The sequence below is a fragment of the Protopterus annectens genome, chromosome 10.part0 (assembly GCF_019279795.1).
Source record: "Protopterus annectens isolate FY-2018-M chromosome 10.part0, PAN1.0, whole genome shotgun sequence".
Lineage (NCBI taxonomy): Eukaryota > Metazoa > Chordata > Ceratodontiformes > Protopteridae > Protopterus > Protopterus annectens.
In genome coordinates this window covers 79,202,997-79,217,996 of record NC_056744.1, presented here as the reverse complement: position 1 = coordinate 79,217,996, position 15,000 = coordinate 79,202,997, and positions in this window count along the sequence as shown.

Genomic DNA, 15,000 nt, shown 5'->3' with positions numbered 1-15,000 from the left:
CTTCTTTACACCTTGGCTTGGATTTATCTTTTGGAGTGCTGGATATTATGTGGGCTTTGTGTTTATTCGTAATCCGTGCACCATCTTAGTTCCGTGTACTTATCGTGTGTTGGTATATATACAAATATATATATATATATATATATATATATATATATATATGTGTTTGTTTGTGTCTTTCGGCTTTTCCCGGTTAGGGGTCACCACAGCGGAACTCCTGTCCGCTAATGATTGGCAGTAGATTTTTACGTACTGGCTTGCCGGGCCTAACGCACAACCTTCAATGAAGGAACACCCATTCACGCATGTCGCTACACAGAAATCGCTTGAACTGAGAATCGAACGGGCAACGTCTAACTGTGAGGTGACAACACTATCGCAGCACCACCACCATAGATATATATATATATATATATATATATATATATATATATATATATATATATATATATATATATATACATATATATACACACACACACACACACACACACACACACACACACACACACACACACACACACACACACACACACACACACACCACACACACACATATTTATGTAGTCTGTCTCAGACTATATACAAGAAAAACAACACAGTGTGCACATTTATGTAAGATCAAGTCAAATTATTTAAAGATGACTCCTGCTCCTAATTCAGAAAATATTTTTATAGGTCCTGTCTAGATGTCTAGATGTGACAGCCTAACTCTACCAACAAACACATCCCCAAATTTTATTAAAGTGTATTTTCCACTAGGAAAACGCACAACAGGTACAATGTGGGTTGTGTACATCCTGCCCTTTCTTCAGTTACAAAACATGTTAAATTATGTGTTTTCTTACAAGTAACAATAAAAAGAGTCTTACTACATGATTTTAAGATGCTACAGGCCCTGGTCACACTAGTTACAGTTCTTAAAAGTAGAAATTACCCTTTTTCTTTCTTTCTTCTTTTTTTTTTTTTTTTTGATTTTCAGTTGTCTTAGTTGCAGGACAGAGTTGGAGCTCCTCAGAGAGAGGAGAGAGTGAGGAGTACCAGACTAGAGAAAGGACATTTTTTGCTCCTCAGCTAAGAGTTGAGTATGCAGAAAGAGGACCTGGCTTGCTTCTGAGGTTGGGAATACTAGTCAGGAGGAACAGGCCTCTTTTTGCTCCTCAGCTTGAATGGCACAAATATTTTAGCTGATTTTTGAAAATGGACTGACAGACTGTTATTGAATCTTAGTGGCAGAGGTAGTGAGGTCCATACTTTTGGTATGTGAATGCAATAAAGGCTTCCCCTTGCTGAGTTATGGGCTCTGTGTGTGGATAATAAGGCTTTGTTTGTTGAGAGTAGGCTTCTTGGGGTAGTGGAGGATACCTTTTAGGCTAGCACATCTGTGAGGTTTATTTATAAGGATGTGGGTTACAACAAGTTCTCAGTAGCTGAGGTGATGAGATAGTTTTAACCAGTTAAGTTTTTTGAGGGCAATGTAGTGATGGGCCCTTTAAGGGAGATTGTAGGTAAACCTGTAGAATTGTGATCAATAAAGAAACATGCATTTGTTGTTTATTAAGTACTTTCATTTGTTTTATTACATAACGTCATCAGAACAATAAATTCATTTATTATGTATTATTATTATGTAGTATTTAAATGGGATAATGTGCAATAGTTTTATTGTTCTGATAAAGTTCTGTAATAAAATGAATGAAAGCACTTAATAAACAACAAATTTGCATTTCTGCATTAGCTTAGCTATTTGCCATGACTTGGCAGCATTTTTCTTATTATTCTTATTAGTAGTTATATTTTTATACTGTAGAGGGATTTTTTTGGTTTATATTTAAGAATCTGTTAAAAAATCTTTCATTAATGTTTTATGACTGTACTGAACTGCATTACATTAATCTGAGTACTGGTATCATTCAAGTGAACAACTTTAATTTTTATTTTCACAAAAGGAAAGAAATGTGTAAAATAAATTAATGTTTTAAACTAGCCGTGATCTCTGCATAGTTATAATTGGCCTCCATCCCTCTACCAATGATAGCTTTCCTGTCCCCATCACCCCATTATCTTCTCCCTTTCCTCCTGTCCCTGAGAGCAGATTATACAGCTGAATCATTCTATAACCCTAGACAGAGGTGGACCATCTTTGTCTTTTTCTCTTTTCAGTGAGAAAACCATCACAATTTCCTATTTCCCTAAGGCTGTCACATCCCCTTCAAGAAGGCCAAGGATGAGGAGGTGAGCATTGCATTTGTGGTTATAGGCAGGGACTTTTAGGATGTTTGCAGAAGGAGAAGCCCTAACTTGGACCAAGTGAGTCATGATCATCATTAGCCATGACATGGGCTGTCCATGGCCTAACAAGGAAACAGTAGCTTGCCTGTAAACAGGGAAATGCACTCTGGCTTATATTGGGGCAGGCCCCATTTTTCGGCAGAATCCTAGTCCCTCCACCAGGATGGGTGAGCTGGCATAAGCTACTCATTCTTACCTCTCTGCCTCAATCGTCCGGTAGCTCTGCCACTGACTGAATTTTGGTCATGTGAGTTGTAGTCAAGGCCGCATCCTCTATGAAATAGAGTTTGGGTTTCTTTCTCTGTTGAGATCTTTAATGCTTTAACAAACATTCAGAGCTTTGAGAATGCCATCAGTGCTTGATTATAACTATTTCTGATGGCTAAAAATCTCTTCAGTAGACAATTTAAGATGTCCGGTCCTCTGCAGCTTCTAGATGCCCAGTTAAACAGTTTTGTTAACTGTTTTACTGTGTTACATTCAAATTCTCCTACTATTGTATCTACCTGTATGATGTACAGCATGCTGGTAAGACATTAATATTAATAAGTTTAACATACAATGCCTTCTGGTATAGTACTTGTTGTTACAGTTCTTGTCTTATTTAAAAAAAAGAATATTAAATGATTTCATCTGCATATTGTGCACTCACTTCATATTAGCCTCTGATGCTTAAGCATCAAACTACCTAGGTTTTCTTACTTTATGAAGCAGTCTTCATAATCATCATCATCATCATCAACAACTTCCTTTTTCCCATTTCCTACATGGGGTCGGGGTGTTGTGTCAATTGTCGCCATCTCTCTTGATTCATTGCCACTCTCCTAACTTCTTCTACACTCATGCCTGACTGTTGTAGGTCTTCTGTCACACAATCCATCTACCTCTTTACTGGACATCTGTGAGACTGAACACTATTTGTGCTTGAGTCATTGGATCCTTATACGTAGTCTGCACTAATTTTACCAATGTTTTTGGGACTTCGAGCCACAGCAGGATTGCCCAAATTAGCTTTCTTGGGACATTGTCATATGCTTTCTCTGAGATTAGGAATGTCCAGTCAGACTCTTTCCTCATCTCTAGCTTCTTCTCAACTATCTGTCTCACTGCAAACATCAAGTCAGTTGTGCTGCATCCTGATCTGAATACAAACTGCTCATCTCATATCTTACTTTCTATTACTCTGCATATTTATTTATCAGTCACCTTGTCCACAGCTTTCATCAGTGTAAATGGAGTTTGATACCACTGTAGTGCCCACAGCTTTAGATTTAACCATTGGTTCTTGTACACTGACACTATTATGCTTATTCTACAGTCATCTGGGCTATGCCTTTCTCTTCGTACTTTTACAAATACCATCAGGAGCCATTTCTATCCTATCCCAACATACTGATTACATCTGTTGTGATCTCATCTGAGCCTGCTGCTTTCCCTGATTTCATTTTCCTCAGTGCTGCTCTAAATTCTCCTGTGGTGGGCTCCTCCTCTTCTTTCATTGTAGGCTGTGTCTTGGGTGATAGAGCTTCAGTGGGGTTTTCTTCATTCAGAAGCGGTGTAAGTACTCTTTCCATCTGCCTTTGATGTCCTGTGGATTCCTTATTAAGGGTGACTGGCTATCATCTTTATCCTTCTGTCTTTGCCTTGTAAGCTGATAGAGTTTCATTGTGCCATCTACTGAATCACCTTCCAGAAGCTGGTGGAGTGCCTTTAATGCCTTGTTCTTTACTATTACAACTTCTCTCTTGGCATCTTTGTTAGCCAGCCAGTATTCCTTCTAAGCCTGGTCAGTCTTTTCTATCTCCCACTTTTTACTGCACTCCTTCCTCCCTTTGAGTACTTTCTGGATTTCTGCATTCCACCACCAGCTTTCTTAATATGTCTTATTTTCACAGCTAGGGACTTGGTGCATATCTGTTCTACACTCCTCACACATGCTGTTTTGAAGCACTGTCATTCTCTTCAACTCCACCTATTTCCTCTTCTTCCCGAGGTGCTAGAGATTAAGTAATTCCTTGAACTCCTGGGCTTTCTCATCAGTCAACTTCCAGGTCCTCAACCTAGTCTCTGCTGACCTTAGTGCAGCTGATCGTGGCAACCAGTGGTTTATGCTGTGGGATGACATTGCAATCACTGATTCTATCACGTCCTTTCTATACTAGGAGGAACTCTACTCTACATATTGGCCACCCTTGTATGTGATCCTGTGACTGTCCCTCTTGCTAAATCATGTGTAGGCAGCCATTATGTCATTTGCCAGATAGAAGTCTAAAATGGCTCCTCCTTCTTTATTCCTGTTGCCCCATCCATGTAGCCCCAAGCAGTCCTCATATCCTATTCTGTCTGTGCCGATAGGTGCATTCAGATCAACCATTATCATACCAATTCATGTCGTCCTGCTGCAGTTAGTAGGTCCTGCAACTACTGTCTGAGTACACGTTTTTCCTCACTATCACAACCTTGCTGTTGGACATGGGTTGAGATTATGAATACTGCCATATCCTTACACCGGAGTCTGATTACCATGAGTCTGTCATTAATTCTGATGACATCCCTCACTGACCTCTGAAGCCCCTCCCTCACCACAATTCCATTTCTAGTCTGTCCTCCTCCTCAGTAGTAGACTCTAGATCCCAAACCAAGTGGCTTTGCTGCACTGCCTTCCATTTTGCCTCCTCTATACATATTCAGCCTTGTCTTTACCATTACGCTTCTTATCCTACATTGAGTGTAGTGCTTCTTAGTTCATGTTTGGTAGATTGACTGTCTTTACCTCCAGCTTTCACACAACAGAATTATCTTAGGTAACCCAAGCTGGGCAACTGGACATTGGCCAGCCAGTAGCTTACTGACCCAGGGCTCCTGGGCTTTATGATGGCTACACACTGACCAATAGGAGCACATGCACCCCTGGCATTGGTCAGAGTAGGCCAGGTCCTCAATCTACTCATCAATGTCAAATATATTAGTCAACACAACTGAATCACCTAGAGCCAGTTTTTAAACCATCAAGTGGCTAGCCATGACACTGTGACCCATGTTATTAAATCTTGAAAATTCTGGGCACCACAGTGAATGCCCAAAGCAGTTGCTCTAGCAAACTCTTCCTCCTACAGGCACCATCACCATCCTGAATTTGCACTGTTGCCTATAATTCATGCATTTAATTTGAGGTGTAAACACTCAGCATGTTTTGGGAGTTGTGAGATACCCCACTGAGACACAGGAAGTACATGCAAACTCCAAACAGACATTGGCAGGAGGTCAGGATCAAAATTTGAACCTTGTTTATGGGAAGCAAATACCTTAACCATTGTGACAGCTCGTCTCCCCTTATGAAATGACATTTCCATTCTTTTTAAACAAATAAATGGCTTCTGATGGTAATAATTACAGTAACCTTATTTGTAAAATTGTGCTATAGTAATTTCTTCACATATTCACTTGTATCATCCATTCCTCTAGACAACTGAATAAGGTTTTTCCAGGTCATACATTGACAGGTTAACCAACAGGTGGACAAAGATTGAACTCTCAAGCTTCAGTTGCTCAAGATTCCACCTGCCAATGATCGGAGTTCCTCTATAGGAAATCACTGTCATTGAGCTGGGCAGTGATGCCCTTGTTGAGGAAATTACCTCCTTCTTTGAGTTGGTGTAACTGTGGAGTTGGAATATATAAGTTTGGAGGATATGGGGGATTACCCCCCTTATTGTCTTACTCCATGGCAAAAAACTCTTAAAAAGTGGGGATTTTTTTGGACTTTTTTGAGTGAATGCAGTTTGGGGATTCCAATCCTTAGGTCATTTAGTTTCGTCCACTCATATTGAAAGCTACAGGACATTGGTACCCTGCTATCTGCTTGCTGCTATCATGCAGTCCTAGTGTGGAAGACAACAGACTGCTGCTACCTGCTTAATGTGTGTGCAGTTCATGCCATCACCTACACCAGTGACCCTCATAAAGTCCATAAAGTTCTAATTAGTACCATGCAACCCATAGTCAATGATCAGTAACAGGATGACAATGAACAACAGCAATGTTAAGTGCTGACATCTCCAGGTGCTGATGAACCAGTGAATGGCACCACTCAGCAGTACAATGACCTATAGTGCTGCTCTGCACCAGGTTATGGACCATGGTGGACAGCCCGTTTTACATTTTTATCATAGTTTCATAGGTACTTACTTCACTATTGATCCATGAGGATCTTAAGAAGCCTAGCCTTACATAGCCATGGTAGTTTTTAGCCCTTATATTTTACATCCAAATAACTAAGAGATGGGCCAAAGGAGGATCTGTTGGGACATTCACATTGTTTTCCATCTTTGTGAAGGACAGGAGTGCTATACTGGGAGTATATTTGTGGTTACCCATTCATTCATCCAAATTATATTTGAATAGAGTTAGAGAAGTGCTTTGCTTTATGTGAAGTGGAAGGCAGTTCAATACATGTAGTATTTTCTGAGATTCAGACCTATCTGTCCAACATGTTCTATTCATTTTGTACAAGAGATTGAGATCCCCTGAGTAGGTATTTATGATACCACTGAACTTATGAATTTGTTATGGGTCTGACAGAATAAGGTCTGTTGAAAATATATATGCAATGCAGAGATTGCCTCACAGTAGCCTGGGACAAGGCTTAAGATGTTGTGCATAGTTTTTACAATTTAGGCCACTTGCTGTTATTTTTTTTTTTTTTTTGTGAAAAAGCATTGTGGTTGTTCCAGATGTGAGAAGTATGTGAACAGGTGCACACCAAAAGGTAACATTTTTAATATTTCTAAGGGTAGTTTTGATATATTAATTAGATAAGCAATATATTTTTACATCTGCATTCAGAAGCCATCTTGTATCACATTCACTGTCGACCTATTCTGTGCCCACTGGTGAAATATTCACAATCACTTGTTGGTCAAAGCCTATGTGTTGGGCTTTATGATCTTCAGGTCTATAACATTGTTTACATCACTGAGGTAAACTGCAAATCCATTAGAGTAGTAAGATCTGCCTGACATAGGTTGTATAAAAACATTTAATATATTCATATGCCCACATATTGAACGTCCACTGCCTTTAGAGGTGCCTTTAATATTTTTTACTTGGGTATGATTGCACTCCAGCAATTAATTTAAATTCTTTGCCACCTTGTTTGAAAATAATCATTTTCTAACTTCATTACTGGACACTGTTATATCCCAGTTATTCTTAATTACATTTACTTATCTACTGTAGGGACCAAATTGCCCATAATAAAACATAAACCCTGGGATTCATGAAGCTTGCACCAGGCGCAGGCGTAGGGTAGGCAATATAACGCCAAAATGGCCGCCGAGCGATTCAGGTACGATCCAATTCCACGTGCACTACTGGCGTACACCAGATCTGCCCAGCCCTTGGCTTAGGTATGCTAATCACCATGCAAATGAAGGTACATAGTGATTCATGAAGTGGTGCAGGCGTAGCGTAAGCCCACAGAAATGTAAACCAAAAAACACGATTTACATTTTTCCAAACAGAACATCGGAGCTATGAAAGCAGATCAGACTCAAGTATTACAAAGTTAACATATGCCAATGGCTAAATATACAGCCAATGGCATAAGAAAAGATGCACAACACCTAAAAAACAACATTTAATGTCATGTCCACAGTAACGCAAAGTACAACCGCAGGGCATGTGTGTGCAAATGGGAACACAAAGAAAATATATACAAATGTCATAAAATCGCAATGTAATACAAATCATGATTTCACCATAATACTCAATGGTATGCATGGTACACCACAACCAAGCTGCAAGGGTTGCTAAGGGTCTGTGACAGTGTTCGGCGCGGTAACTAGGAATTTGTAGTCAATGCCATGCAAATGAGGCAGGTAATAGTGAATTGCAAACGTCCCGCCGGACTAAGGATGTACCATACGGCACAGCGCTACAAGACCGAGGAGTGGCTTAGAGGTATACATAACATCAGCAGTGGGGTGTGCCACCATAGCTGTAAGCACATTGGAGCAATGCAAATCTGGCCTGGCCATTGCTAAGCAAAGCCACAGGACAGGGGTGGGGAGGTAGGTATAGCATCGTTTAGCTGAGAGCACATATGGTGCCCGAAAGCGCATGTGTACGGGGAGGAAAACATGCACGAAACCCGGTAAGCGGACGCACACGCCGCGCACCATAGCTCAAACAGGAAGGTCAGGGGAAGAAAATAAGGAAATGCCGCAGTAGGGTAATTGGAGTACAACTGAGCAATTAACACTTATTAACTCACAGCGGGCAATCGACGGCAGCTGACAAGTCTGCTCGCAGAAACCTGCAAAACAGGATAGGGGAGGTGTCAGATTGCAAAGAAAAGAGAACTGTCATAGCAGAGCAAAGCAAACTTGCAGTAGACCGGCCATACAACACATTATGCAAGATAAGCCAGGTGTAGGAAAGTACAAATGAAAGCAGGCTGCTGGATGCATGCCAGAAAATGGGAGGTGAAACGTGAAGAAATGTAAAGGGAAGGGCAAGAGGTAATCCACAGCAGCCAAATGTAATTCAGCATCAAAGGCACCACAATAGTAGTTCCTGTCGTAAAACACATAAGATACGCTGTAGCTATTATCGTACATACACACCCTATGATATCATCGGTGTTCACAGCACAATAGTATAAAGCGTGAAAGCACCCCACACACACCTGTGTATTCCCAAACACTGCACCATAGGTGTAAACATACGGGGAACTTTTACAATGTATATGTTGGGAGCTGCCATAGCTGTGATTCACCATGTGTTAGAGACTGACGGTGTTGTGGAGGATGATGCTGACAACCACCGCAGGCCCCAGAGGAGGAGAAGAGAGTTCAGACCAAGGGTAACCTACCACGGGCTACATGATCTGGAGATAGTAGAGCGTTACAGGGTGGACAGGGACATCTTACAGCAAATAGTTGAGCTGTGCTGGCCACGCCTGAGATCCAGAAACAACAGAGGGGAACCCATCCCAGTGGACACGAAGGTATGTGTAAGCTTGCGAATACTAGCCACATGTACCTTTCAAAGGCCAACTGGAGATATAATGGGGATCTCACAGGCATCAGCATCCAGGGTACTACACCAGTTCCTGGATGCCATGTTACCACATGCCAATGAGCATATATACTTCCCCCGAACTCAGGAGGAGTTGGCCAACAATATGCATCTCTTCCACCATGTGGCACAGTACCTGGAGGTACTGGGTGTGATAGACTGCACGCACATACATATCAAGTCACCACCCGATGAGCATAGTAGGTGCTACATAAACCGCAAGGGATACCACTCCATCAACTGCCAGGTCGTGTGCAATGCCCAGGGCATTATCATGGATGTGTGTGTTGGCAGCCCTGGAAGCTACCATGACTCCCACATCTGGCATGCCTCATAGCTGTATCGGGTATTTGTCAGGGGGGACATCCCACATGGCCACCTTGTGGGGGATGCTGGCTATGCACTGGAGCCATGGATGATGACTCCCATCAGAAATGCACACACACCCATGCAAGAACACCATAATGAGGCACACGCACAAACCAGAATCATCATAGAGCATGTGTTCGGGATGCTGAAATCACGGTTCCGTTGTTTGGGCATATCTGGTGGAGCCTTGCAGTACTCTCCAGGCATGTGTACCCACATCCTCATAGTATGTGCCATGCTACATAATATGATCCTGTGGAAACAGCTGCAGCAGGGAAAAATGGTGAAGGCCCTCACAGCCCACCGCAATTGACAAGGCCATCACAGGAACAGAGGGATTCAGACCACGGACACCCTGTGCCAGCCCCAGTAGGCAGACGGAGGCGTGCCCTATATGCCTATGCCTTGGCAAAGAGGGAACGTATAGCACATACTCTGACAGTGTAGGCCCCTACGGACTGACACACCTCTCCACTTGCACACACAATAAAATGGATGGCACACACACACGACCACCTGTAAATTGTAATGTATAGGTGGCCTACTGTGTGAATCCTACATAGGCAGCCCTCAACCATTGTACACACAACAGCTATTGGAACAAGGAATGTCAACACCTGAACAGTACACGCACCTATCAGCATATGTTGGTACTGTGTGTATAGTTTCCTAGGTACATCAGTAGGTACACGCCCGATTGTCAGAGGCCATTCATCAATCAAGGCAAACAGTGTCTGCTGTCGCCACCACATCGAGTAACCAACTGTCGCTCAGTGGAGCAGAGCCAATTGCGGGATCCATGTGTGTAATCACTGTTCCCCACACACTCTGCATGGATTCCCTGGTGCATTAATGAGGGGCTGCATATAATGTAATCATGGATGTAGTGGCAAAGCATGGGGTGTACCCATGACAGGTATCTGTCACCCCAGCATGTCCACCTACGGTTGTCTGAAGGTGTAGCACATTATAGTGTGTGGCTCACTGTGACATACATACCCAATGCTGGAGCACATCCATTAAACATCACTTGGACATACCATTAATAGGTCTCATCCATATGTAAACTAACTGAGTTACCCATTTGATCGCAGTATGGAGTAACAGCTGTAGTACAGTCCACATACAAAATGCCATAACACATGTACAAATCCCAGATGCCCAAGTGGTAAATGCAGTGACTGTTGTTCATGTTCCTGGTCCCACATCCTGCAAGGGATGTAAAGTAATCCCGAAAGCATGAATAATGCATGTTGGATGCAGGTCATCAGATCATGTTTAGCACATGTTAGCGGGAATATGCGTTGCCCAGTGCTGGTAAGCGGTGTTTAAATATGACTATATGGATATGCGCGAAACAGGGCTAAGCTTCTCTGAATATCGCGCAGATCACGGTCAATGATGTCCAGAACAGGTGAAACCAGCATTATTCACCCCTGTACTAATAGTGCCTGCTCTGAAGGGTAAAATGACCACTGCCAGGAGTAGAACATACAATCATGTACACAATCACCTAACACTAAGCTACCCAAGATGTACCAATGGCAGGTGTGTAATGTGACAGGTTCAAACACAAACATGCAGAGTCCAGGTAACAGTATACACCGACATGTACACAATGAAAGGTGTATTCTGCCTGTCACTCTCTCTGTCATATATATATATATATATATATATATATATATATATATATATATATATATATATATACATATACATAATAGAGATAGAAAGGGTGATAGAGAGATATACGTTGATATATACGGATTCACCTATATCTGCAAATATGTAGATAGGTCAACGACATGTACACAACCATGGAGGTACAAATAAATAGGATACTGCCAACTATGGAATGTGTCACATACCGACATGTAATCACGAGGCTGAAAGACCGAAAGAACACAGTACCGGAACACTAGAACCGCATGTAATATTATCACGATATTAAGAGACATTTAGTTATCGCTGCCGGTGTTGCGGTCCATGTTACTGTGTTCAACTGTGTTTGTGATTGCCGTAGTCTGTCTAGGTGTGTGTTGACGGTGCCATGTGCATTTCCATGGGAATGTAATGTGTGTGTGTGTGTGTGTGTGTGTGTTTGCATCGTGTGTCTGTTAGTGCTAACTCGGAGGTAGACCATTATGGTAGGTGTGGTTATAGCTGGCCGTAGGCATACGGTTACCACCTGTCCCACTTTAAGAGGGACAGCCCCTCCCTGGGCAGTTGTGTCCTGACAAAAAAATATTAAAAAGGGCAAATGTCCGAGATTGTAGGACATAATTATGTCCCATATATTATGTAATAGTTGCATTAAATAGTTATGCCTGTATCTAAAAAACGTAAATGTTACATGAAACATGATAAGTAGCTAAAGTGATACAAGAATAAGTATGTATTCAGGATAAAAGTATGTGCTATCCTGTGTACTGACCATGGGTATGTGTCGGCCTGTAAACACCGATATGTGTGTCCTGAAAATGTCCCACTATGGCCATTTGAAAAGGTGGCAACCCATGCCAAAGGGGTTCACTCACCAACACAACTGCAATGAGTGCAAATATCTGTGACAGAAATGCACGGGACAGCTGTTATTTAGTAACATTCCATTACTTATCGCTGTATTTCCGGAGGTATGGAAGTATCAACCTCACCTGCATACTATATAAAAAAACAATTAACAACGGCCCAATGTATAAGCCCGTAACAACCATAGTTTCAGTCTACTAATTGATAGGTCTTCAATTAGGGAAGGAGACCCACACACATATATGGAATAAGTAGAAATGCAGTCCCTACAAACCTGTATATGCTATGTACACCCACCTACATCTCAACACATGAAACAATAGCAATACAGACTGTAATAACATCACAAACATCCACTCACTCAATTACATCTGCAGAAGCATTAACATACCTTGTGAGAGACACATTTGTAAAGGCGCCATGTGAAATTGTAGCTGTTGTATAATGGAACAGATGGCGATGTTACAGGTTTTGTTTGCAATAGTCCCTTATCAGATGGATGAGATGACAGGTACACTCACATGTAGAACCACATACTCTAGCCGTCACACACAATCCACGGGGGACATGAATCCAAAATATCCGTGCCTCTACAAATAGCAGTTGCAATTCCACACAACAAAACACATACAGGCCATCTCCCCGAAGATAGGGCAAAAGGGCAATGCCAAAGTGGAGAATTCAATTATACCCCGGTGTTGCCACGTAATTGGCGAATGGAGTAGCTGTGCAGCTGATGTGCATGTAATAATTTACTCAGGAACACCAATTGGCGGCAGGAAACCACATGTTACAGGTACCGACGTATATAAGGATGACTTGCCAGACATTCAAACCGTATGCTCATACCATAGAACAGTTTAAACAGTAAAGGTGTAAGAGAGATATTTACGAAAGTTCGGAATGCTAACAAGGTATGTAGAACACTCAGTATGTTAATGTATGTATAGCCTGTTTTGTATTAATTAAAAGTGTCCGCAATGCATAAAGTGGGAAAAGGTACTATGTAGTGATGTCTTGCTAAGCATAGTAACGCTTGTAGAAATTGTGAGTCCTGCTGTGGGCAACAAGGTAAACATCACAGACACCACAAGGGATGCTACATGAGGGCTTTAAACAGAACAATTCCACACCACCCGCCGTCAGTGGTAGGGTATGTCCAACAAGTACGTGCCATAGCAGGGGATAGTATATGTTGATATACTGTCACAGTAGGCATGTGTATGGGCATATAATGACAATGACATGCCTAAGGTGGTCCTGCTGTGCAAGTATGCTTTGCATTATGGGATATTATGTAAAATATGTGTAATGTACAGTATTGTAGGTAGATATGTCAGATATTCTACACAGCATAAGAGTTATATCATGCAAACAAAAGGTATTGTCTACTGGCATGTACAATACACAAAAACAGGATACATATGGCTTGTAGTCAGGGGACACTGTAACAGCATGATAGCTAATCGAAATGGAAGAGCTACTCAATTAACCATGCACAAAGGACATGTAATAGCTTCACAGGTTCATAGTGAGGTACTATGCTGTCTGGCAAGTCTATGTGTAAGCCCAACTACAGTGTTTACACCAGCGGCACCTCTCTAGGGTAGTGTCCTGTCTGTGAACAGCAGAGCCATGTGTTACCTGCACCTCTGCACAGTACAACCACTGCAGTGATCCCTGGCGTACATGTGTGTCTCCCATCCACCAAGTGAGGTATCTCATAAACAGTGCTACTGAGTGACCCTACGTGATGTACATAGGAATCATGTTCCAAAGCATGGTGAGAGTCTGGTTTGGGAATGTAACCCTCAGGAACATCCCACTCATCGTTGCATGTGTGCACATATCCATGAGCATGTTGCTCTCAGTGGCTTTTGCTTATGTCACTTATGTGGAGTATATCCATGAATATTGTTGTGGACATGGGCCCTGTATGTTCAGCTGAGGTCACCCCTGAGTATGCAGTATGCAAATGTGTACAGTCGTGGTGTCCGTAGTTCTGCCGCATACGTCAACCTTCGGAGCTCAATAATCCTCATGGTGTGTTAATGCTGTGGTATGTAAAGCTGTTGCTGTTCTGTAAGGCACACCTTAAATGGGGTGTTGTACCCTTGAATGTGTGTATCCGTCAGAAGTTTAGAGGTACAATGGCTGCCTTTGTTCCAGCTACAAACCCAGTACAGATAAGGGTGGCCACGTAGAAGGATATCCATGCCACATTGGCAATATGGTTATCAAAGGATGAGTGCTACATACGTGTGTACTAAAATCCCATATAATGTCACATGTATGTAGGGGACTACCACCTATGTGATAGTCAGTGGGTGATTGGTGTAATCCAAAGGGGATGTTCATGCACCATGTGCCATGCAGCTTGAGGCCATGTTATCGACATCAGGTATCCGTCACAGTGACACCCTTATGGAGGGAGTCTGTATCAGCTGGTGGATCAATCATGGTGCCTTGTATGCAGTTGTCTGGAAACCTAGTCAGGCAAAGTCCCTCTGTGCTAGCCTGTACCTCAGGGAAGCATATACCGAACATGAGGGGCCCTATGACTGAGGACTGTGGTATGCCAAGTGTAACTGAAATACAGTAGGTACTACGGTATGCTACCATCATTGTGTGGGTCCTGTCCGTGAGCCACTTTGCATAACATCCTGAGACGTAGGGGTCGATGTGCAGGTGGATGTGTATGTTGTCAATACCAGAATGGAGAACGGTGTC